Here is a 27,824-nt window from a genome sequence, read left to right as displayed (position 1 = left end):
CAGGGAGGATTGAAGAAGCAGAGGGCAGAATAGGTGAAATAGAAGATAAAATTATGGAAAATAATCAAGCTAAAATAAAGAGGAGAAGGAAATGACTAGATCACAAGGGGAGACTTAGAGTACTAAGTAATTCCATGAAACGAAACAATATCCATATCATAGGAGTTCCAGAAGAAGAGTGAGAAAAGGAGTCAGAAGGTTTCTTTGAACAAATTATAGCTGAGAACTTCCCTAATCTGAGGAAGAAAACAGGCATCCAAGTCCAAGAAGCACAGAGAACTTTCTTCAAAATCCACAAAAACAAGTCAACACCATGACATATCATAGTCAAACTGGCAAAATACAAAGATAAAGAGAGAATTCTGGAAGCAGCTAGGGACAAAAGGTCCTTAACCTACAAGGGTAGATACCTAAGGTTAGTAGCAGACCTATTCACTGAAACTTGGCAGGCCAGAAGGTAGTGGCAGGAAATATTCAATATGCTGAATAGGAAAAATACGCAGCCAAGAATCCTTTATCCAGCAAGGCTCTCATTAGGAATAGAAGAGATAAAGCCTTTCCCAGAAAAACAAAAACTAAAGGAGTTCATGACCACTAACCCAGCCCTGCCAGAGATTCTAAGGTGGACTCTGAGTGGAAAGCAGAAAAGACTACAAAGGACCAGAGAACCTTACCACAAACATGAAATCTACAGATAACACAATGGCACTAATTCATATCCTTCAACAATCACTCTGAATGTAAATAGACCAAATGCCCCAATCAAAAGACACAGGGTATCAGAATGGATTAAAAGAGAGAGAGAGAGAGAGAGAGAGAGAGGGATCCATTCATCTATATGCTGCCTACAAGACACTCATTTTAGACCTAAAGACACCTGCAGATTGAAAGTGAGGGGATAGAGGCGCCTGGGTGGCGCAGTCGGTTAAGCGTCCGACTTCAGCCAGGTCACGATCTCGCGGTCCGTGAGTTCGAGCCCCGCGTCGGGCTCTGGGCTGATGGCTCAGAGCCTGGAGCCTGTTTCCGATTCTGTGTCTCCCTCTCTCTCTGCCCCTCCCCCGTTCATGCTCTGTCTCTCTCTGTCCCAAAAATAAATAAACGTTGAAAAAAAAAAAAGTGAGGGGATGGAGAACCATCTGTCGTGTTAATGGATGACAAAAGAAAGCTGGAGTAGCCATACTTATATCAGACAAACTAGATTTTTAAAAAATTTTTAAAAGTTTATTTATTTTTGAGAGAGAGAGAGAAAGAGAGGGAGAGAGAGAGAGAGAATGAATGAGCATGAGCAGGGGAGGGCAGAGAGAGAGACAGAGACACAGAATCTGAAGCAGGCCCCAGGCTCTGAGCTGTCAGCACAGAGCCTAATGCAGGCTCGAACCCAAGAACCTCAAGATCATGACCTGAGCCGAAGTCAGAGGCTTAACCAACTGAGCCACTTGGGAGTCCCCAGACAAACTAGATTTTAAAACAGACTGTAACAAGAGATGAAAGGTCTATCCATCAAGAAGAGCAACAATTGTAAATATTTGGGAGCACCCCAATATATAAATCAACTAATCAGGAACTAAGCAAAATTATTGATAATACCATAATTGTAGAAGACTTTGATACTCCACTTACAACAATGGACAGATCATCTAAGCAGAAAATCAATAAGGAAACAATGGCTCTGCATGACACATTGGACCAGATGGACTTAACAGATATATTCAGAACATTTCATCATAAAGCAGCAGACTACACATTCTTCTCAAGTGTACATGGAAAATTCTTCAGAAGAGATCACATATTGTGTTACAAATCAGCCCTCAACAGGTACAAAAAGATTGAGATCATACCATGCATATTTTTAGATCACAACGCTATAAAACTTGAAAACAACCACAAGAAAAAGTTTGGAAAGCCCTCAAATACATGGAGGCTAAAGTGCATGCTACTAATGAATGAATGGGTTAACCAGGAAATTAAAGAGGAAATTAAAACACATATGGAAGCAAATGAAAATGAAAACATGACAGTCCAAACCCTTTCAGATGCAGCAAAGACAGTCCTAAGAGAAAAATACATTGCATTTCAGGCCCATATCAAGAAGCAAGAAAGGTCCCAAATACACAACCCAACCATACACCTACAGGAGCTGGAAAAGAAGCAGCAAATAAAGCTCAAAACCAGCAGAAGAAGGGAAATAATAAAGATTAGAGAAGAAATAAACAATATAGAATCCAAAAAGACAGTAGAACAGACCAATTAATCTAAGAGCTGGTTTCTGGAAAAAATAAACAAAATTGATAACCCCCTGGCCAGACTTCTTAAAAAGAAGAGAGGACCCAAATAGATACAGTCATGAATGAAAGACAAGAGATCACAACCAACACCACAGAAATATAAGTACAGGAGAATACTATGAAATATTATATGCCAACAAGCTGGACAATCTGGAAGAAATGGACAAATTCCTAGAAACTCACACACTACCCAACCTCAAATAGAAAGAAATAGAAAATTTGAACATGCCCATAACTAGCAAAGAAATTGAATCAGTTATGAAAAATCTCCCAATAAATAAGTGTCCTGGGCCACATGGCTTCCCAGGAGAATTCTACCAGACATTTAAAGCAGACTTAATACCCATTATTCTCAAACTGTTACAAAACACAGAAATGGAAGCAAAGTTTCCAAACTCATTCTATGAAGCCAGCATTACCTTGATTCCAAAACTAGACAAAGACACCACTAAAATGGAGAATTACAGGCCAACATCCCTGATAAACCTGGATGCAAAAATTTTCAACAAGATAATAGCAAATTGAGTTTAACAGTACATTAAAATAATTATTCACCATGATCAAGTGGGATTTATTCCTAGGCTGCAGGGCTGGTTCAATGTTCACAAATCAGTCCATGTGAAACACCATATTAATAAAGAAAGGATAAGAACCATATGATCCTGTCAATAGATGCAGAAAAAGCATTTGACAAAATACAACATCCTTTCTTGATAAAAATCCTCGAAAGTAGGGATAGAAGGAAAATACCTTAACATCATTAAAGCCATATATGAAAGGCCCAAAGGCTCATCATCCTCCCTAATATCAGGAGGATAACAGGATGTCTATTCTCACCACTGTTGTTCAACATAGTACTGAAAGTCCTAGCCTCAGCAATCAGACAACAAAAAGAAATAAAAGGCATCCAAATTGGCAAGGAAGAAGTCGACCTTTCACTCTTTGCAGATGACACAATACTCTACATGGATACTCCACGTGGATACTCTACATGGACTCTACCAAAAGAGTCCACCAAAAAACTGCTAAAACTGATCCATGAATTCAGCAAAGTTGCAGGATATAAAATCAATGCACAGAAGTCTGTTGCATTTCTATACACCAACAATGAGTCAGTAGAAAGAGATATCAAGGAATTGATCCCATTTACAAGTGCACCAAAAAACCATAAGATACCTAGGACTAAATCTAACCAAAGAGGTAAAAGATTTGCAGGCTGGAAATTTTAGAAAACTTAGGAAAGAAACTGAAGACACAAAGAAATGGAAAAACATCCCATGTTCATGGATTGGAAGAACAAATATTGTTAAAATACCAATACTACCCAAAGCAATCTACATATTCAATGCAATTCCTATCAAAATAACACCAGTATTCTTCACAGAGATATGTGAAGAATCCTAAGATATGTATTGAAACACAAAAGACCACCAACAAAGTAATGTTGAAAAAGAAAAGTAGAACTGGAGGCATCACAATTCTGGACTTTAAGCTGTATTACAAAGCTATAATCATCAAGACAGTATGGTATTGGCACAAAAACAGACACATAGATCAATAGAATAGAATAGGAACTCAGAAATGGTCCCACATATATATGGTCAACTAATCTTTGACAAAGCAGGACAGGGTATCCAATGGAAAAAAGACAGTTTTTTGGCAAATGGTGCTGGGAGAACTGGATAGCGACATGCAGAAGAACGAAACTGGACCACTTTCTTACACAAAAATAAACTCAAAATGGATGAAAGACCTAAATGTGAGACAGGAAATTATCAAAATCCTAGAGGAGAAAACAGGCAGCAAACTCTCTGACCTAGGATGTGGTAATTTCTTATTTGACAAATCTCCAGAGGCAAGGGAAACAAAAGCAAAAATGAACTATTGAGACTTCCTCAAGATAAAAACTGTCTGCATAGCAAAGGAAACAATTAACAAAACTAACAGACAACCAACAGAATGGGAGAAGGTATTTGCAAATGAAATATCAGATAAAGGATTACTATTCAAAATCTATAAAGAACTTTTCAAACTCAACACCGAAAAAACAAATCCAGTGAAGAAATGAACAGAAGACATGACTAGAAACTTTTCCAAAGGAGACAATCAGATGGCTAACAGACACATGAAAAGATGCTAGACATCACTCATCATCAGGGAAATACAAATCAAAACCACACTGAGGTACCACCTCACACCCGTCAGATTGGCTAAAATTAACAATTTAGGAAACAACAGATGTTGCCAAGGATGTGGAGGATGCACTGTTGGTGGGAATGCAAACTGGTGCAGTCATTGTGGAAAACAGTATGGAGGTTCCTCAAAAAATTAAAAATAGACCTACCCTATGCCCCAGCAATTGCACTACCAGGAATTTATCCAAAGGATACAAAAATGCTTATTGGAAGGGGCACATGCACCCCAATGTTTATGCAGCGCTATCAATAATAGACAAATTATGGAAAAAGCACAAATGTCCATCGACTGATGAATGGATAAAGAAGATGTGGTGTGTACACACACACACACACACACACACACACACACACAATGGACTACTACTCATCATCACAAAAGAATGAAATCTTGCTATTTGCAACAACGTGGATGGAAATGAAGGGTATGATGCTAAGTGAAATAAGTCAGTCAGAAAATGGTATCATATGATTTCACTCATAGGTAGAATCTGAGAAACACAACAGATTAACATAGGGGAAAGGTAGGAAAACTAAGATAAAAACAGAGAGGGAGGCAAACCATAAGAGACAGAGAACAAACCGAGGCTTGCTGGAGTGGAGGTGAGTGGGGCGATGGGCTAAATGGATGATGGGCATTAGGGAAGGCACTTTTCAGGATGACCACTGGGTGTCATATGTAAGAGATGAATCACTGGGTTCTATTCCTGGAGCCAAGACTACACTGTATGTTAACCAACTTGAATTTAAATAAATAGCAAAAAGAAAAAGAAAAAAAAAGAAACTCATTTGCAGAAGAAGAATATGAAGAAGCAAAAATTCATAAACTGAAAATTGAGGGGAGAACTCCCTTCCCCCCTAAGTAGGTTTACTCCAGTTTAGTTCCTGTCCCAGGTAACAGCTGTGAGACCCAGAGCATGAAGGCTGCTGTTTGGCTGACCCACAAGTGTTTCTTGGGGTCTATGACACTCATGAAACTTCCACTGAAAAGCACAAAGTTTATCACCAAGCCTCCTCCCTTCCCCTTTCACCAAAGGAAGAAAGAGAATCACATGAGGGTGATCTCTGTAGATGGGGTTTTGCTCAACTAAATAAAAGACAATTTTTTACTTCTCAAAATAACATTCTTTCGACAGAGCTCCTTAAATAATCATTTGGCAAAATGTAGTAGAATGGAAGTATACACTTTAAATGGGTAAATTTTATGGTATGAGAATTATACCAATAAAGCTGCTAAAAAACACAGTGAAATGAGCTTTTCTTTGCCCTTTCATTTAGCCATATTTTCAATGTAATTGTAGCATTTCTGTTTTATAACAAAAAATAACAACAGTGATGACTTATGGAACATATATTTTATGTTGGACATTCATTGCTAAAATGGCCCATATAAAGGAACTTATTTAATGCAAACAATATCCTTAAGGTGTAGACAGCATTAGTATCTAGTATTTCAGATGAAGAAACTGAAGAGTCAGAGAAGTTAAATAATTTTCTGAAATTATGTAGTTAGTAAACAGCAGAGAGAGGATTCAAACCTGGACCTTCACTGGAAGCCCATGATCTTCGTCTCCGTGTTCATTTTGCACTATTTTATAGGATAAACTATGGTATGCATGCTAGTTATAGGAAATTTGCACAAGACTAAAAGGTATTTATAAGAAAATAAAAACGATCAAATAAGCTACTTTGTAGAGATCATTATGCATTTTGAGGGATGTTCATATTTGTCCAGCTCTTTATAGTATATTTAAATTTCCCCAGGTTAAGAGTGCATACATTTTCACTCAACACTGTATGTATTGTCTTTCTCATGACCTTGCCATTCCCTTTTTTTGCACATTTAGGCTGTTTCTGGTTTCTCCTTGTTATAAATGCTACTGCAATGAGCATCTACAAACACAATTTTTCACTGTATCTCTGATTATATTACCTAGGCTAGAGTATTTTATACAATAATTATATTTTCACAAACAGTTAAAAAATTAAACCACTTTATACCCTACCAACAATGTTTGAGAGTACCCATGTCCTTACAACCTCCATTAGAGTGAGGAATTTTATTCTACCTGCTAAAATGATAGGTGAAAAATGATTTTATAATTGTTTCATCTATTTCTAATATAGTTAAGAAATCAAACCAAATAGGGTCATTTAAGAATCATTCAATGAGCACATGTAGACATTAGACAGACCTGGGCATTTTCTTATGCATTAACCACTGTGTGAAAAATCATGTCTCATTTCCTAAACCATCTGTATGTCTTCCCATTAGGTCAACCCCAGTCTCGTAACACACAAGGATGGTATTACGTGGGAAAATCATCGTGATTTTCCTTCCTATAGAGGAAGTGAGAATATCTACTCTTTAATGTGATATAACTAAGTAGGAAGAGTCAGGAGCAGTACGAGGAGGAAAAAAAAAGTATTATTCTACTGGGCTAGAGAAAAGAGTTTCTTATCACGAAGATCCTAGTCACCATGAATGATTGTCCTATAAACCATTCCCCACTGGGCTGAATCAAACAGTCAGATATTTTTAACTTGGGCTTCCTTTTTTCAAACTGTCTAATTGGATTTTAAAATCTGTTATTAGACAGAAATAGCAAACTAGCACTACAGGAAGGCTCCCCATATGCTCTTAGGATGCTTCCATAGTTTTGCTAGATTTAATCACATTTCATTCATACAGATCAGCTAAAAGTGGAGAAGGAAATAGATTGTTCCCAACTGAACAGGCAAGAACAGCAGAGTAGCTCCCGATGGGGGCAGAGATGTTTGACAGGGTAGGATAACAGCCTATTTTGCTTAAAATTTTGACCAAAATTCCCAGAAGTAAGTAAATAAGTAAGTAAGTAAGTAAATAAATAAATAAATAATAAAAGGCATTAGGCAGTGGCACTCAAATATCTTCTAAAATATGGAGGTATGTGTTTTGCTTTTTCTGTCATTTTTTCTAATGATAATAGTATTACATCTTTTTGTAGAAAACATTGCAAAGCAGTTATTAAAAAAAATTTAAAATTACCTGTAATATCATACCCCAATTTTTAGTGGTGCTTTTGTCTTTAAAATGTTATAAAAAATTTATTTTAAAAAACAAAATGTCATTTTCCATACCCTTGACATTTACACATTAAGCGGAAAAAGGGAACATGGTACTATTTATAGTACTGAAGATCGCACTGGAATTGGTAATGCACATTTACTAACAGAAGAAATAGATTATGGTGAAAGCCCTGCACTCAGTCATTTTAGCCAGGCATGGTTTTCCTTTCACAATAATTAGGGTAATAATTCTGGTCCGAGAGATGTATTGCCTTTACAGTAATAAAAAATTCAATCAGCTACAGAGAAGGCAGTTACAAATATTTAGAATAAGAAAAAAGGAAACGCTAGTCTTCTAAATATTCCCCAAATCTATAGCTTAAAAAAAATAAAGCTTCTACACTTGCAGTGAACACAGCATAATGTATGAACTTGTCAAATCGCTAAGTTGTATACCTGAAACTAATGTAACATTGTGTCAACCAGTCTCAAAAAAAAAAAACAAAAAAAAAACAAAAACAAAAAAAAAAAAAAAAAAAAGGTCAACATTGTGAAAATAAAGCTTGTTTATTTTTTATTTTGGGGAATTTGTGGAGGTATTTGACCCCAATAATTTCAAGTTCCCCTTTTATGCCCCTCCCCCTTTTAATCTAACAGGTATTTAATTAATATCAGATTTTAGCTGTGTATCCTCCCTGACTTTCACTTCCGAAGGCTTTACAGGAGCCACTAATGCCTGAAGGATCGATTGCATAATGCAGGATGTGACATGACTCTCCAGAGTGGTGCGGGACATACACAGGTGTCTGTGAGCTCTCTGCTACCAAAACAGAAAAATCTCAAAGTGCTTTTCCATCACCTTCCAATAAAACTGGGGTTAATTATTTTAAAACCACCTTTCCATCACCTTCCAATAAAACTGGGGTTAATTATTTTAAAATGCTAACCACATTAGCGTTAATTTTTGCTTGCTTTATTTTTGTTTCTTTCTTGAAATCTTGTGGGTGGGGAGTGATCTTGAGAAAGCTGATCACGAGAAACCCAACCAGCTAGGCCAATAATCCACATTTTCAGCAATATTCAGTCACCGCAACTCTCGTCTTCCTTGGAAAAAGTAAAAAGAGTGAACTGCACTAATAGGCAAATGCACAATTTTGCTAAAGGACCATGTAATGCATAAAATGACTCCCTGAGTTTGCTCCTTTTTCCACTTAGAATACAGGGAAGTCAGGCTACCTTTTGCCAAGGTAATGGAGAAAACTGGAATTTGGGTGAATATTCCTGCATTTCATTTCTCATTTAAAACATTCATTTGTATCTCCTTATCTCAAATCTCTGTTTGAAAATTTTTCCCAACATGACAAACCTCTCATCAAATTTCAGTTCTGCTCCCTAGCAAATAATTACATGTGGTCAGAAAAACAGGAAAAAAAAAATTTAGCAGCACTGAGCTTCTGTGAGTCTAGATACTGTGTAGATTCTTTCTTTGCATGTGCTCTTTCCAGCCTTCTCTGCAACTCTACTCCATTATGATTGATTAAATTATATGTACTGTGCACTTTTGATTCCATAAGTGATGTAGAATCAACTCAGGGATATTTGTAAATAAAGAAAAAAGCAAATCTTTGGTTTATTTAACAATATATCACATATACTTTCTCAATCATGTGGTTAGTGGGTTCGAGTACCGTGTCCAGCTCTGTGCTGATGGTATAGAGCCTGCATGGGATTCTCTCTCTCCCTCTCTCTCTGCCCCTCCCTTGCTTGTGTGTATGCATACTGTCTCTCTCTCTCTCCCTCTCTCACACACACACGCAATTAATAAATTTTAAAAAAGACTGCATTAGCATTTCATTTATTTTTGCACAATTCATTCATCCATCCTTTCATTTTTGTTTTATATTTGTTTCCATGTGTTTTCTCTAAAAAAACAAAAACAAAAACAAAAAACAACTTACCACTTTGGCAATCATCCTTACAGATGTAGTTTTAAACACAATTCTGATTAAGAAAGCCATTCTTAAGAAAAAAAAAACTAAGTTTGTTGGTATGAACTATTTCAGTTTCTAAGAACTTTAGATGATTTGCAAAAGTCTCATAAGAGAGTACACACAAAAAATATATTCAAAATGATCAAAAGTGTCACACTTACCATCATTTACATTGTTTGTTTGAAATTTATTTATTTTTACAATCCATTGAGGGTGCAGCTAACGTTTTTAAAGATCCTCTCTCTCAGGCACTGTTGGATATTTTCCCAAGTATCATTTCTTATTTGATTCTGATATTTTATTAGATCATTTAATATTTAGATACTATTATTCCTAGTTTGCAAATGAGAAGGCTAGAGTCCAGTTACCATCCAAAGTAATTTGTTTTGTGGCTCAGGGTTAGAAGCTACTGTGACTGGTAGATGGATAAGAGCTTCCTCTAGGACAATAAATGTAATCAGTACCTCTGTCCCAGAAGGGAATCTATTTTGTTTTTCATGGATTCATTCTGACCTGCAGATGAATCGAAATGATATGTTCTTAGAAAACCATCCTGCTAATGATGTAATAATTTCAATAATCTAGTTGAAATAAGTCTAATCATGCCACTCATTTGCACACAATCTTATAATGGTTTGCTACCTTGTACCAAGAGCTGACATCATTGCAAACAGAGGCCAACATCATCTGTGTTTCCCACTCTTACCTTTCTCCTTTTTTTAATGTTAATTTATTTTTTGAGAGAGAGAGAGAGAGTTAAAGCAGGGTAGGGGTAGAGAGAGAGGGAAGCAGAGGATCCAAATCAGGCTCCGCACTGAGAGCAGAGAGCCCGATGCAGGGCTCGAAGCCACAAGCTGTGAGATCATGACCTGAGCTGAATTCGGATGCTTAACTGACAGCCACCCAGGTGACCCACAACTCTTACCCTTGTGACCTCACTGCCACCTCACTCAGTGGGCAGCAGCCATACCAGCCTGGCTGTTCTACTTGAAACATTCCACGGCCAACCCTGCCTTCACATTTGCTGATCCCCCTCCCAGCATGCACTTCTTCCACAGATCTACACTGATTACTCACCCACCTCCTTCAAATCTTTACTGAAAACGCTGCATCCTTAGTGACCTGACCACCCAGTTTAAAATGTCAACTTTCCTTGAACCCTGAGATACCCTAATCCCCTTCCCTTCTCTATGTTCTCTGTGGTCCCACAACAGAACTCTCAGCAAGTATTACTGGATGTACGGCTGATTCCATCTCCTCCTAATTCTTGCTTTTGATTAGGATTCCAGGTATACAGATGTAGCTCCATGAGGACAGCAGTGACTGGTTCATTCCCTGCTGCATTCTGAGTTCAAAGAAGCATGTTTGGACTGGAGTAGGCACACAATAAATACATGCTGAATGAATGAATGAGTGAATGAATGAATGAATGAATGAAATAGCTAAGAGCTAAGAAAATTACTGAAATTATATCAGTGATATAGAAATTTGCCTCTAAAATGTCAACACTCCCTAATTGCCTTTCTCTCTTCCTTTCTTCTTTTTCCTGTTTGCCTGTCTTATTATCTCACACTTCACGCCTACCCTCTGCCCACTTCATTAAAATGAACAGGCCTGCTCCCAGTTGCCTAAGAGTACCCAAACATATGACATCAGAGTTTCACTCAGGACCACATGGCCTGTGACAAAGGCTGTGCTAGAAGTCAAATTCCACTATTTGATACACTGAACCACACTTTCACTTCTAACTTGAGGGTCATATAGGAGGCACCTGGGTGGCTGTCAGTTAAGCATCCGAATTCAGCTCAGGTCATGATCTCACAGCTTGTGGGTTCGAGCCGTGCATCAGGTTCTCTGCTCTCAGTGCAGAGCCCGCTTCGGATCCTCTGTCTCCCTCCCTCTCTCCCTCTACCCTGTTTGAACTCTCTCTCTCTCTCTCTCTCTCTCTCTCTCTCTCTCTCTCTCTCAAAAAATAACTTAAGGGGCGCCTGGGTGGCGCAGTCGGTTAAGCATCCGACTTCAGCCAGGTCACGATCTCGCGGTCCGTGAGTTCGAGCCCCGCGTCGGGCTCTGGGCTGATGGCTCAGAGCCTGGAGCCTGTTTCCGATTCTGTGTCTCCCTCTCTCTCTGCCCCTCCCCCGTTCATGCTCTGTCTCTCTCTGTCCCAAAAATAAATAAACGTTGAAAAAAAAAATTAAAAAAAAAATAACTTAAAAGATCAACTACACAGTGGCTTGCATTGGCCATTTGGGGTTGCTAAGAAAAATCCATTTAAAAGTTCCCCGATACAACACAATAGCAAAAAACTAATAATCCAATATAAAAAATGGGCAGAGGACCCACATAGATAATTTTCCAAAGAAGACACATGGATAACCAACAGGCACATGAAAAGGTGCTCAATATCTCCAATCATCCAGGGAAATGAGATATCACCTCACACATGTTGGAATGGCTCGTATCAAACAGTCAAGAAATACCAAGTGTTGACAGGGATCTGGAGAAAAGGGAACCCTTGGGCACTATTGGTAAGAATGGAAATTGGCAGAATTACTGTGGAAAACAGTGTGGAGGCTCCTCAAAGAATTAAAAAATAGAATTACCATATAATCCCGCTATTCTCCTTCTGGGTATTTATCTGCAGAAATTAAAAACTACTAACTTGAAAAGATGTATGCACCCCTGTGTTCACTGAAGCCTCGTGTACAATAGCCAAAAATGAAGGCAGCCTAAGTGTTCATGAGTGGATGACTGGATAAAGAAAATGTGGTATGTCTACACACACACACACACACACACACACACACACACACAGAGGAATATCATTCAGCCATGAAAAGAAGGAAGTCTTACCATTTGTGACTACATGGATGGACTTGAGGACATTATGCTAAGAAAGACAGAAAAAGACTAATACCAATGATGTCACTTCTTCTAATCTAAAAAAAGCAGAAATACCCCCCTCCCAGAACAAATAAGCAAACATAGACACAGAGAACAGAGTGGTGGTTGCCAGAGACGGCAGATGGGGGTGGGCAAATGGGTAAAGGGGGTCAAAAGGAACAAAATTCTGCTTTCCCAAAAAGTAAATCATGCGGATATAATGTATAGCGAGGTGACTACAGTTAACAGTATTGTAATAAATATTTGAAAGTGGCTGCGTGAGTAGATCTTAAAAGTTCTCATCAAAAAATTTTGTAGCTCTCTATGGTGACAGATGTTAACTAGAGTTTTTATGGTGATCATTTCACAATATATACAAATATTAAATCATTATGTTGCATATCTCAAACTAATACATGTCAACTGTACCTCAATAAAAAAACATAAAAACAAAAGTATTTCAAAGAGCCCTCAAATGTTCTTTTTATGACAAAGTCAAAAGATGGACAAAGATCCTTTTACCCCAGTGTTCCAAATTATACATAAAAAATAAGATAAGAAACATCTGGTAGGACCTTTCTTTTTTGCTTTTATTCTAGCTGATTGCATTTTTCTGATGTGGACCACAACAAGGAGAAATGATCACTCAACGAGTTGATCAATATGCAGCAAATAAAGCCTCTTTCAATTCTGAAAGTTTTCAGATGAGAAACAAATCTCTGTAAATATTCTCTAAATATTCCTCGTTAAACAAACAGAACTTTCAGTAAGACTGAAGCAATCAGCCTTGCTACTGTGAAATCCAGATTGATGCCTTCAGGTACCTTCAGTCGATGCCACAGGGCCGTGTTGAGACGTGGATGAGAAACACACCAATGCCATATGTAAGGAGTTGAGTTTGATACATTTGACAAACTCAGATATCATCTATTTAAATGAGAAAGACTGGAATCCCACCCCCTGCTGTTTATAATGCTACTTAGTAAGTCACTGTTATTCACTGGACTCAGGTCTTAAACTCAGGAGTTAAATTCAGGAGACACTTTTGAAGCACTAACTCTGACACAACAGGACTTGAAAATGTGATGGACCATTTCATGTGAAAATAAGTTCCTCATCATTGGAGAGATTTGAGTCAGGATTGTAAAATCACCTATTAGGGATATAACTTTGGTATCAGGGAGAGGGTTAGAATAAATAATCGCCAAATTCTTTTGACTCAGATTCCATAGAACTGTACAGGAAAGACAGCTGTTATAAATTGCACTGTATGTTTTCATAAAAAAGAGGCACTTTTCTTCTATCTAGAGCTACTGCTGCAGAACCTGGGACCTGTTGTAGCATAATTATAATTCGGGCTGGATACTGGTTGAATACAACTCATGGATCACACACTTCTACTTACTCCCCTTCCTGAAATGCGACTAAAATGGCAATAAAAAATTAAAATGCTTATAAACCCATAAGAATGCAGCAAACAAAAGGATATTTGCCAATAGATAAGAATTTTTAACAGTCTTGTGGAAGACAAAGCAAAAAGTATCTAAGTGCCAAGTGATTAAAATGAAGGAAACCTTGGGGCGCCTGGGTGGCGCAGTCGGTTAAGCGTCCGACTTCAGCCAGGTCACGATCTCGCAGTCCCTGAGTTCGAGCCCCGCGTCGGGCTCTGGGCTGATGGCTCAGAGCCTGGAGCCTGTTTCCGATTCTGTGTCTCCCTCTCTCTCTGCCCCTCCCCCGTTCATGCTCTCTCTCTGTCTCAAAAATAAATAAAAACGTTAAAAAAATAAATAAATAAAATAAAATAAAATGAAGGAAACCTTAACTTGGGAGCCAGCAAACAGGTGTATAGACAAGGTCCAGGCAAGTTTGCCTGAAAAATATCTAGGAAAGGTCAGAACTCAAAGGCAGAAGTTTTCCTGGAAGATAAGGAGTAACGTGTATGGGAAAAACAAGAGAATTAGTTGAAAGTCTGTACAAGGTGTTAATACTATCTGGCTCCTCGTTACTGTGCAGCTAGATGACATATATTACCGCCATCTCCGTAACAGACTAGAATTTTTACCGCTGAGGAAATTGAGTCAATGAAGCATCACGCTTCACACAAAGGTACAGCAGGTTGCAAAGGGTGGCAGGGAGGGGAAGATGGAATGAAAATGGGATTTAGTAGGAATCTACATGCTGAACGGAGACTGCCAGCTCCCTGTTCTAGAATGCCTGCAACCAGACTCGAGATCCTTAGGCGGGAAACTGGCAAACTGAATGGCCCTAGAAAACATATAGCAGATACTAATATTGGGTGTGCTTCTTATAGAAAAGACAACTTTTGGGGCACCTGGGTGGCTCGGTCGGTTAAGCGTCCGACTTCGGCTCAGGTCATGATCTCACAGTCCGTGAGTTCGAGCCCCGCGTCGGGCTCTGTGCTGACAGCTCGGAGCCTGGAGCCTGTTTCAGATTCTGTGTCTCCCTCTCTCTCCGCCCCTCCCCTGTTCATGCTCTCTCTCTCTCTCTGTCTCAAAAATAAATAAATGTTAAAAAAAATTAAAAAAAAAAAAAGAAAGAAAAGGCAACTTTCTCACTAATCACTTTGTGATAAGCCCCAATCATTCACAAGCCCTGTTCCTGTGCACAGATGTTCCGGTATGCTTTCCAATGTTGCATTCTTAAATATAAGTGGGCAACAGAAGTCACCAATGAATGAGAAAAGCCTTCATTGTGAAAGGAAGAGACCTAAGCAAACAGGGGGGAATAGTCACCAAAAGAAAATTAAGACAATATAAAGAGTGGAAAAAACATTGTTGGAAAATTTTCAGTTAAAGAGATGTATGGCCTCTTAAATAAGAACATTACTACTGCATGAAACAGTATGAAATGAATAATCAGAACACATCAACAAAAAGTACTCTTAGATGGGGCACCCGGGGGGCTTGGTCAGTTAGGTGTCTGACTTCAGCTCAGGTCATGATCTCACACTTTGTGGGTTCAAGCCCCGCAATGCACTCTGTCCTGACAACTTGGGAGCCTGGAGCGTGCTTCATATTCTGTGTCTCCCTCTCTCTCTGCCCCTCCCCTCACACTCTGCCTCTCTCTCTGAAAAATAAACATTAAAATTTTTTTAAGTACTCTTAGAACTTAAAAGTAGGATACCTAAAATTAAAATACCAGGAGAGCGATGAAAGATAAAATTGAGAAAAGTTCCAAGAAACTGAAAACCAGAAGATAGTTTAGAAAAATAGGAGAGAAAAGATCAGTACAGAAGATCCAATGTCAAATTCATACAAATCCCTGAAAGTGAAATATTAGAGACAAAATGAAGTGAAGGAAGTTATCAGAGAAACAAGACAAGAAAACTCCCCCCATGCACCCCTTTAGGTGCACTAAATGCCTAAAACAACAGGAAGATAAAATGTATACATCATTATTAAATATTAGAACATTTGGGATAAAAGACCATCCAAAAGAGAAACAAATTAAATATAAGGATTGGGAATAAGAATGTCATTGGACTTCTCAAAAACCACAGTGTAAAAAAAAAAAAAAAAAGTGACAGAAGAGCAAAAATCTTCAAAATTCTACGAGGAAATGACTTTCAATCTCTAAGTGTGAAGGTGTAATAAAGATGTTTTCAGATAAGCAAGATCTAACCATTTATTTCATAAGCATGCTTATTTGGAAGCTCCTGGAGAATATGTTATACATAGAGGAAAAACAAGGAGGGGGAAGATATAAGATCTGGAAGCAGGATAGCTGGAAAGTGAAGTCCCAGAACAAGGAATAAAGAAAGTAACAAGGCCACAGCTCCAACAGTAAACTCAGAAAGCGTCTCATTGAAATCGAGGCAGAAGATGGAGGGCATCAGTGGAGATGAGGGAAAGAGACATCACCATGAAAAACAAAATGAAATTGATGTAGGTTTAAGTTTATGGATAGGCATATGACAGAGAAACTGAATGAATAGGATAGTAGGTTTAGAGAAAACAAGAGAGATAAAAGTCTAAAGCGATCATAAACTCCAGAAAAAACAAATGAAGGATTGTTCATTACAGTATGGTACAACAGCAACTGTAGTGCAATGATGGGCTCAGCAGCAAGCAACATTTTCATCGGCAATTACAATGTAAATACTAAATATAAGTGGTGATGTAATCTTGAAAAGCAGGAGGAAGAGGAAGGTGGATTCTTGTAGGAATTACATAAGACTTTATGTATCAACTTCTAGAAACATAAGCAATAAATGACCATCCTCTTTGTTTATTTTCAAAATTTTAAACTCTCTCTAGGAAAGCAACTTGGTTTAGGGGAAACAACACAGGCTTGACAATAAGAGAGCTCTTTATTAATGAATTTCAAGGTCCTCAACTAATTAGAGCATTGGTTTCCTTGTCAGTCCAATGGATATAATACTAACCTAAGAAAATTTGTGTAAAACTCAAATGACATACAAAATCAGAAAACAGATGTACCGTGAATGTTTCTTCTTGTCCCTTCTTTCAACTTTGCCTAAATTTCTAGATGCTGGAAAAAGATTCCTTAAGAAAACACGGCACTTTTCAGGCAATTGTAGTGTTAAATATCACCCCAAGGGTAGCTAAATTATCTTGATTAGAAAACAATGCCCTTCACCTAGAACAGGAAGATCAAGCAATGATCTAGCCAGAGAGCATAAATATAAGCATTGTTCAACCTGCCAAAGGACTGCCCAAATTCTCATGCAATATTTGGCACAGGAATATTCATTCATCCTCAGAAGAATCCTGGATGGTGTGTGTGCGCGTGCAAGTGTATGTGCGCGTGCACACGCGCTTAGTGATCCCCATGTACACAGGAAATATTTATAGGATGTGGCAAGGTGAGGATCTTTTTCTGGGACATGGCCAAGCATTAAGACAAGCATTTGCAACCTTCTACTTAAAATGTCAGAAGGCTCTGCAAGTTCAAAAAAACAAAACAAAACAAAACAAAAAAAAAACACAAAAATGCAGAGAAGGGGAGGAATCAAGGGAAACAGAAAAAATGACTTAATTTAAGCAGCAGCAATTAGGAAAGAAGTCTTCTAAAACTTGATTTGGGGCCAGCACCTATCTCTCCATTTGTTTAGCTGAAATGACTGGCCCAAAGTTAGACAATAAGCCAACAAATATATGTATCCCAGATGTTTTTACTTGTGTGACTTTTGGCAAATCATTTAACAGCAGATATTTTGAAAAGGTCAGAACTGGAAGGAGCCTTGGAGATGATTTGATCCAAGCTCTCACTTTCTGAGTAAGAAGCAAGGCCTCAGAAGTGATAAACCATACATACCCAAGGCAGAGAATTGGGCAAGCTCTGAGGCATATTATGACCAGGCTAGCTCCAGGCATGTGTAGACTACAGGATTAATTCAGTCACCAAATCAGCCATTAGCAGAGACTGTGAGGCAATGAATGCAGAGACTAGGTAGCCTCCCAGGGGCGAGGATAAAGAGAAGAGGCTGAGAGCAGAGCACCGTGTCCTGTGAGAGCAAGAGAATTTGTAGAAGACTGTGATTTTTTTCTCCCCCTCAGAGTAAGAATGTTCTGATAACAACACCTGGCCAAAAAAAACCCCAAAAAACAACAAAAAAAACACCAGCTTTAGAAACAGAATCTAACGATCTCATTCCAAAGAAACTCAGGGGAGCAAGCGTATGGAAAAGATGAAATAGAATAATATCATGCTAGAAGATAAGAGGGAGACTAGGAACATGACTTTGGTTCACAGACCTTAAGTCTATTTAATGAGACATATTGTTGAACATCCTTGGCTTCATTTGAATGTCCTTTGAAAAGCCATCATTCCGCAATGGGATGAAAGGTGCAGATTTCTCTTGGATATATTAAACTATTTTCTTGTTGGCATTCATCATTTGGAAACTAAGACTTTAATAAAAACTGCCTCTTCTCTGTTCCCAGGGCTGTCGGTTGGGCGCATTTCTGCTTTTGCAAACTCCCACTTGACTCGGAGAATGGATTTGTTGTCTGAATTGGGCAGTCTTGCTTTCTCAGTCCATTTTATCTAGTCTTTTCCACTCACCATCAAGTAGTCTGAATCTGAAGTTCTAGGCAGAGATGATGACAGATTCCTTTTATCAGAAAGCCATCCCTGATGAACGTGGGGAAGAGCCTGTGATGTCCTTCCCCTTCCTGCCTCCTCTCTCCTCAGCTCACACCCACCTGCTGCATGACTGCCTCTATCCACCCCCACAACTGCTCTAGGCCTGAGAGCAATTCGTGCCACACATAGGCACCCAAAAATGTGTTTGGTGAGCTGAAAGGATATGTACAGATCAACTGACTTCCAAAGTATATGAGTCCACACGTGCGCACACATGCGCGCGCACACACACACACACACACATACACATTATATATATCCATTCTCTCATTTATGGAGTCTGAAGAATAGCAGGCATGGTTCCCACCACACAGTCTGTACAGGCACTGGCATGGTAAATCTTCACTTAGTTGGCATTGCCTTCCATATGACTGAGATTTTCCAGAATCCTATAACCCACTTCTTTAAAAAAAAAAAAAAAAGTTTATGTATTTTGAGAGAAAGAGACAAAGAGAGAGACAGACAGAGAGAGACAGAGAAAGAGAGAATACTGAATACCAGCACACCTGTAGGAGAGGGTCAGAGAGAATGGGAGAGAGAATCCCAAGCAGGCTCCGCACTATGAGTACAGAGCCTGACGCGGGGCTCAGTCTCACAAACTGTGAGATCATGACCTGAGCCAAGATCAAGAATCAAATGCTTAAACAAGTGAGCCATACAGGTAGCCTCTTCTTAATTGATGATTAAGAAGATCATCAAGAAGACGATGATTCTTAACCCACTTCTGAATTGATGATGTTGACACCAAATCAACTACAATGCAAGGAATATCTTTCTTAATAATACAGTTCTCTAACTTACCAAACACAGTGTTTGATATCTGTCCTATGATTTATTTCAAGGTCATAATTATAATCATTGATGACTGAGCTCTGTCTGTAGGTGCACTCAGAGACCATTGTGGTTTTGGAGGTTATCTGAACCCAGATGTAATGGCATAACATCGTTATGCTTTTATTATTCCATTCCCTTTTAATAGATTTTCTGATTCCCGTTCTAAGGTGTTGGCTTCTAATGTGAATTGGTAAACCTAACAGAATTATGTCAGGTCTAAAACAGCCTTTGACTAAGAGCCAGAATTCATGAACTTTCATGTTGACCTATTTTAATTATTTGAGGGATTTTGATCCTTACCTCTTGCTTCCAAGCTACACAATCCCAGTACCCAGAAAAGTAACCTTTCCAAGTCTAAGGCATTACTGAAAATGCTGGTGATAATAGTGATGATGATGATGAGATGCTTTCCACCTTAATAGTACTAAATAACTTATAACACAGGTAAACTGAACACCCTAGTTATTTCCTAGAGATAAGCTATACTCACAGAGAAGTTGGTAACTATTAGAAGACAAAGAAACTTTTTTTTTAATTAAAAATTTATTTTAAGGCTGTAATGTTCTTTGGGAGAGCAACTTTCATACTTAAAACAGTCATCTGTAGAAAATCCTCTATCTTTTTTCAAAGATGTATAATAAGGGGCATATTACAAAGGAGCTCTTCTAAAATGAGAATATGCTTTGGAGCGATGTTTTTCACTGATCTTACCTTTTACATGTTTTGGAGTAACTGCTATAAATACCTCCTGCATTCACTCCAAACATTAAAGCAATGGAGAAAAAAATTCAGTGAGTGGCAGTGGTTTTGAATGCCATGATTCTGGGGTTGTAAGTCAGATACCCACTCTTAGTGGAGCACTGTTTATCAGGCTGACTTTACTATGCGAGAGCCTGGGGATACCTATGTTTGCTCTACCTAACAGTACATGGAAGGAGGGTGGTGTGGGTAGGTCATGAATGGATCTGTCAACAGAAAGAGAGATAAGAGCTGGATTATCACAATATGGAACACCATTCTTGCTATTTTTTACATGAAAATGTTAAACCTTTAAGTTTCCGAGAGATAGGTAAAATGTAAACTCTCAAATTTGAATAGTCATTTTTTTAATGTTTATTTATTTTGAGAGAGAGAGAGTCAATGAGAGAGAGTGTGTGTGTGTGAGCAGGGAAGGGGCAGAGAGAGAGGGAGGGAGAGAATCCCAAGTAAGCTCCACACTGTCAGCACAGAGCCTGACATGGGGCTCGGACCCATGAAACTGTGAGATCATGACCTGAGCTAAAATCAAGGGTTGGAAGCTTAACTGACTGAGTCACCCAGGTTCCCCAAATACAGTCATTTCTGCATACATTTTATCTGCTGTGCAAATCATGTGTAGAACTTTCTTCTAGGGTCACTACATAATTTAGAGGACACCAAGATGGGATGGAGGTTACTGCCAAATTGGGAAAAGGAGGGCTGACGGGGACTATGCATAGGAAGGTTTCATTATAGAGCCTTAAAGCAGGATGTGCTATTTAGAGACCAGGAAATGGAAGCTTGAGGATGAGAAGGAATCACATGCTAAATGAGCACGTAAGAGCTGAGTCACTAAGTGTCTTAGTGTCCTAAGGCTGCCATAAGAAAGTACCACAGACTGGCTGGCTTAAACATCAGAAATGTATTTTCTTGCTTTCCTAGAGGTTACAAGTCAGAGATGAAAGCATCAGCAGGACCATACTTCCTCTGAAGGTGCTAAGGAAGGGTCTGTTCCAGGTTTCTTGCCTGGCTGCTGGTAGTTCCCTGACTTGTGGCAATATAACTCCAATCTTCACATGGCGTTTTGCACATCTCTCTCTGCATCTAATTTTCCCTGTTTATATTAGATTATACCAGTCCTATCGGGTTGGGGCCCATCTAAAGACCTCATTTTAACTTGATTATCTTTGAAAGACCCTGTTTCCAAATAAGGCCACATTCCCACCTACTGTGGGTTAGGGCTCCAACAAATCTTTTTGGGGAACACAACTCAACCCAAAACACTGAGTATCTACCAAACTCATTTTCCCAACACCCAGACCAGTTTCAACATCCCATCGCATGCTGCCTCTGATGTTTTTGTTTTTGTTTTTCTGAGGACAAGCCCCTGGTTGCATCCTGAAGTCAAATGTAAATGATTAGGGGATTATTTCTTTAGTATCAGCACTCCATTAGTGTAGATAATTAAAAGTTGATTGTAGCAGGCATTATTTTTCATTTCTAAAAGCCTGCATTAAGATAGAATGGCCATTTTCCTAGAAGGAATGGGAATAATCCATCACCCTGACACTGAGGGGATTTCCACACACAAAAAAAGGGTGAAAGAAGAAAAGCACTTTATCAATGTGATTCATTATTATCATCAACAGGGTCACTGTGGCTATGCTTCATTCATTTATTACTATTTCATACCCACAAATAGAGGATCCAACCGAGCTCATGCTATTTCAAAACCGGTACATCCCATGAGTGGGCCTATCTTCCTAGAAATAAAACAAATAACAATGAAAGCCCCTGATATCCATTCATTCATTATTCAGAAAATATTTGTTCAAAATAGTTATTTATTTATATGCCAGGCACTGAACTAGGTGCCCAGGAAACATCAGGGAACAAAATGGAGAAAAAGCCCTGCCCCTTGAGCTTACATCCATGTTAAATAAATTCTACAGTATATTGGAAGATGGGAAAAATAGATTAGATGTTGTGGTGTGTGTGTAGGGGGCATGGTGGCGGTGCATTCAGGGTTGGTCACTGACGGGATGACATTTGGGTAAAGCCTGGAGGAAGTAAGGAAGTGAGCCCTGGTTTCTCTGGGAAAGAGTGCACCTATGGGAGACGAGAGCCTGTGTCAAGTGTCTGGAACGGGATCAGGCCTGTTGTGTTCCAGAAACAGCAAGAAGGCCACGGTGGATATCAATGACACCGACAGCCGAAGACCTGCTTGCGTTTGTGCTCCCGTGCCAGGTACAATTAGGTTTGACATCTTCAGTCTCTGAGAGTTTCTCTGACTCTCTCCTGCCTCCAAGTCTGTGATACTCTGGATCTTCCTTGGCTCTCTTTCCTGGATGCTGACCAACAACATTAAAATGGACAGCGCGGTGCAAAAGGAAGGGAAATGCCCCACCACAGACTGCTTGGTCAGTTTTCTGTCATCCTCACCCCCTACCACCTGCCCAGCCAAATGTAGTACTGATAAAGAATAAAACTGATTTTATTTTCAAGCAGGTTCACTCAAACAGGTTGGTCACAAAACTGAAACCCATATTCTGTTAAGAAAGCCAAGCAAATCCTTCTCTAATGGGAAAAAGATTTGACATTACATGTCTATGATAATGTTCCATACAGCCTTCTTACCAACATGGAAAAATTTTTTTCACATTGTGGGCAGACAATTCTCCATGGCTTCTCACATCTCTGTACATCTTGTGAATGGAAGGTTTAAAAACTTTGCTCGAGGCTATTGTTTCCAGAATGTTTGTATAATGAAAATGCATTAGAAGATAGTGTCTCCTTTTGCAGCAAAGGGAAGTTTATTCACCATCCACAATAATAAAGATTATATCCTTCTCTGAACCAAAGGATCATCAACCTATTACAAAATTTCAGTGTTCCCTAAGCTCAGCTTTCCCCTCCCCACTATGTATGCAGGCTGTCGTTACTTTTGCCTGTAAAAACTGAGTTTTAAGGAACAGGCACAAATTCCTGTAGGAAGATACTACCCCTCATCTCTGACCGGGGAATGTCGTGTCTTCTGCCAGCATCAACAACATCAAGCACCAAGTCCGCAAGCGGGGTAAAACCACAGTTTTTATATCCACTAGGAAGGACTCTCAAGAGACCTGGATTAATAAATGTTTGCACCCATAGAAACATTCCAAGAGAATCACCGCCTCCATAGCTGTTTGGGGTCAAGAAATTTCTATAGGAGTCCAATGGTTTGGTTGTTCATAAGGCACTTAATAAAAATAGGGTTGAGAACACTATGTAGGTGTTAATTGCTCTTGACTTTGCAGAGCCAGCTGCTGTAAGATTGAAAATAAAAAGATGAACCAGGACGTCAAAAAATGTTTCCTTGATTTGCTCAAGAAAAAGTTCAGAATTTGGATGTCAGTAAAGAAAAGAGTGAATCAAAAGTGTCATTAAGATCAAGTGAATATTCTAATTTGGCCACAAAGGCTGTCAAGATTATTTTGTAACCTGTTGAGTAGTTGCATACATTTTCTCCTTTCTTAGATGAAATACCTGCAGAGCAGAGGAATTTTTTTTAAAGAGGAAAGAGAAAACATTTCTTAATAATACATTTCGATAAAACGATTTAAGCATGTTTCCAAAGCTTTTTTAGTGAGGGCACATAATGATACAGTCATCTGGTGCCTTATTTTTTCAATTTGTCAACAATGTTGGCAAGTATCTATTTAAACAAATTAATGTATCCTTTTCAAGTGATTTACTTGGTTAGTTTTGAATAGAGAAGGAAATAGAATGTACAAAGGCACTGTGTGAGAGTGTATGAGAGGTAAGTAATTAAGTCAACAAATATGACCCTCATTTAACATGAGCCTTGGTGATATCTCCACTGAACAAGGATCTGCCCGATCTCTGTAACCACGAGGAGCCCAATGGCAATCCAGCACTAATGGAAACCTTGGCAATGGAAACCATGATCATACGGCCAGGTGCAGTTCGCGTAAGAACATGATAGAGTATCAAGAAAATGCAGCAGTATTTCTCAAGATTCTACCTGTAAGTAGTATTGCCAGGTCAGTACTTGCCCACTCTGCCCTGCTGTCTAGAAAAAAGCAAGCAGTGAGCCTGAAAGAAATGGGGCCAGTCACTAAGGACCACCAAACTGTACAAGGGGAAAGGAATAAAAACAAAATCAGTTTTTCAGTGGCCTCGACATAGCAGCATTAACCCAAACACTTTCCATTTGCCTTCTTATTTCATCCTCTCAACAACCCTAGAAGGCACGTATGATAATGTCCATTCCACAGATGAAAAAAGCAAGGCTAAGGAAATTTACTAAGGGCACACTACTAGTTAGAAGTAGAGCCAGGACTTGGCTTTGTCTGGCTGAACACACTGCACTGATTTTTACTTTACTAATTACATTAGTTCACTATTGCCGCTGTAACAAATTACCACAAAGTTGGAGGATTAAAAACATGAATTTCTTCTCTTACACTTTTGCAGGATTAAAGTCCAAACCACTGTCGCTGGGCTAATGATAAGGTGTTAGCAGGGCCGCACTCCCCTTCGGAAACTCTAGGGGAGGATCCGTCTTGTTGGCTTTTCCACATTCCTTGGCTCATGGCCTTCTTCCTTCCATTTTCAGTGCCAGCAGCATCTCTGGAACGTTCCTCCTCGGTCACAGAACTCGGACTCTTCTTCTGCCCCCCCTAGTCCATTTTTAATAACTCCTCTGATTACACTGGGACCGCACGCATATAAACCAGGGTAATCTTCCTTTCTGCTAATTGGCAACTTTAATTCCATCCACAGACTTCCTTCTCCTTTGCCTCATAACATTCACAGGTTGTGGAGATGAGGAGGTGAACATCTTTGGCAGGTGCACATGGGGTAATTATTTTGCCAATCACACCAGCCAAATTAATGTAAGTGTCAAAATTGACAATCCTAAAGTAAAGGCATCACCGAAGCCATTAAGAGCCGAAACTAAGATGCTCCAGTCATTTCTTGATCTTTCTCAAGGGTGCCCGACCTTCAGAGACTGATTATATGTGTACTTGGTACGCAACATCCTAAAACTTGTGACCACCCTCCCCTGCACTGGCATACCAAGGGAAAAAGGGGTGGGGGGAACATATTGCCCCAAAGTGCACCGGGCACTGTCTTAAGAGATTTTAAAACAAGGATAAAAGCGGCCAGAAGCCAATCTGCTTTCTACTCTCAACCTGGGCTGGCCATCCGAAGCCATGTCAATGATAAAATATTCCTTTCCTCTTGGCTGAGCTGCTTCTGAACCACCCCTCCCCACTTTGATGTGCTTCTATTCCCAGGTAAAACAATCGCTCTCCTGATAATAAGCCACTTATTCTTCTGCAATGACTTTGGCCTAAGCGCAGCACATACTTTGGAAGCAGGATGAATGCCCCACAAATCCCAGACATGTCTCATTGTGCAGGAGGCAGACCTCAAGTAGACTTATATATCAGCAGCCCAGAGTGAGGCTCTAACTCCAAGGATCATCGTTTATCTTTTGTCCTTGAGTCAGGGATCTTGATAACACTTTTATTAGGAAACAAGTAGGATAACAGAGTGAAAACATTTTGCTCTTTTTATTTAGATAAATAGTTCAAGATAAAATGTCATAAGGAAAGGACTGTCCCATTCCTAGGATCCCTGGCAATATTTAACACATCATGCCGTCTGACCCCAAAGGATTGTGTCAGGAAAATCGTAGACAGTGTTGGTAGGTAGCAGGCAAACAGCAGTCCTATAAGGCACTCATCTTTAACCCCTGGTAAGTATTCATGAAAATGAAATTAAATAAAACTGTTAAGGGCACGATGACTTTCACAATGGAAGTCAGTCATGGAATAGTCAGCCTTCTCCAGTTTAATTGCCATTTGAAAGATGGTGCACTCCAGGTTTTACTGAAACTATAGCCGTAGATGTCCTGATAAGCATCCGACACACTGTGACAGTTTGAACGATCAGCGCCCGTGGCATAGTGGAAACAGAACCAGTCTGGAACAATGGCAGTGACTACATGGCATGGTCAGCAGGGGAAAGTGGAAGATTTAGCTTTCCTAAGTATCCCTGGACCTGTGTGGTACAGACCAGGCATGGAAGTCGCTAAGCTCCTGATTGAGGAGCTCACCAAGAGTGGCTTAAAGAGAACAGAGTAGCTAGGTCTGTAGGTCTGTAGTCTGTAGGTTTGTAGCTATGCAAAGCCAACCACCAGTCAAGACTGAAGTGATCACATCAAGTTCAGATTGTTTCTAGCAATGCTTCTCAAACTTTCCTGTGCATATGAAACTCCAGGAGATTTAGTTAAAATGCAGATTATGATTCAGCAAGTCACAGGTGGGATGTGAGATCCTATATTTCTAACAAGCCCCAAGGAAGGACCACACTCTGAGTAGTGAGTATCTGCATCTCTGTAACACCAGCAGCAGCTAAGAGGTTGAATTGTAAATATGTGTTACAATTTGTGACCTCACTAGCCAATGAAAACCATATCATTTTTCATCCTAGAACAACAACAAAAAAATCAATTTCTCAGATAAATTTTGCACAAGTTCTAAGCAAGAAGGCACCAGAACTAAGTATGCTGACCAGAGGCTTTTCATCGTAGCTATTGGCTAAAGCATAGCCAGTTCTCCATATTGTGAGTAACATTCTTTGGGTTCTTATAATTTCTGAAGGCACTGACTTCAGAACAGTTATTGCCAAAAGGGGAGCACTTTGAGATGCTATCTAAAGAAGAATTTGCTTATGATTTTTTTTTAATTTTTTTTTCAACGTTTATTTATTTTTGGGACAGAGAGAGACAGAGCATGAACGGGGGAAGGGCAGAGAGAGAGGGAGACACAGACTCGGAAACAGGCTCCAGGCTCGGAGCCATCAGCCCAGAGCCTGACGCGGGGCTCGAACTCATGGACCGCGAGATCGTGACCTGGCCGAAGTCGGACGCCTAACCGACTGTGCCACCCAGGCGCCCCGAATTTGCTTATGATTTTAAAGACTGCTTCTTATTCGAAAACCAAAGTGGCTTAATTAACTTGAATTAATACATCACTAACTTCCCTAATATATCTAAGAAGGGATTTTTATATTACCACTGGAGAAACCATAGCCATAGGACCCTAATAGTCTTGGTCATTAAATCATGAAATGTTCCCACAGGTTTTCACTGGTGAGAGCAGACCAAGAAGACAATGTATTAAAAAGCGTGACTCACAGGGACAAACAAACAAAAGTCGAGTGAGCATTCAGACCCTGTATGCTTCAGTTTTCCCCACATGTAAAATAGACATAACTCCTCCCCTTTTACTTTGTAATGCTATAACCCTGAATGACTACCTATGAACAATTATACTATTTTGACCTTATTCCAGATTTGCTTTGGTTTGACTCCTAAGAGCTTTTGGTACTTAATTTGGGACAATGGTATGAGGACTTATTAAAACATCTGGAACAAAAAGATGGTTCTGGCTTGATTAGCTGCCCCAATCTCTCACGGAAGAAAGAAGGAATTCAGAGTTACTAAAGTAACATCAATATATCCTATTTTCTGCTTTTAGAAATAAATGTCTTGGGGTTCCTGAATGGCTCACTTGGTGGACGTCTGACTCCTGATTTCAGTTCAGATCATGATCCCAGGGTCATGGGATTAAGCCCATGTTGGGCTCCGTGCTGAGCATGGAGCCTGCTTAAGATTCTCTCTCTCTCTCTCTCTCTCTCTCTCTCTC

The 27,824-nt window shown here is 39.4% G+C and overlaps 1 protein-coding gene and 1 long non-coding RNA gene across 3 annotated transcripts in view; one reads left to right on the top strand and one right to left on the bottom strand.

Moving 5' to 3' along the window:
- Positions 1–27,824, bottom strand: part of NRG1 (neuregulin 1) — a 1,119,525-nt gene that overhangs the window by 529,657 nt on the left and 562,044 nt on the right. The window lies entirely within an intron of this gene.
- Positions 79–19,065, top strand: LOC115511869. Its single transcript, XR_003968211.1, has 3 exons — positions 79–178; positions 14,252–14,256; positions 19,055–19,065. It is a non-coding gene; the product is annotated as an uncharacterized LOC115511869 (long non-coding RNA).

The sequence above is a fragment of the Lynx canadensis genome, chromosome B1 (genome assembly GCF_007474595.2).
Source record: "Lynx canadensis isolate LIC74 chromosome B1, mLynCan4.pri.v2, whole genome shotgun sequence".
NCBI classification, from domain to species: Eukaryota; Metazoa; Chordata; class Mammalia; order Carnivora; family Felidae; genus Lynx; species Lynx canadensis.
This window is presented reverse-complemented; position numbering and strand designations above follow the sequence as displayed.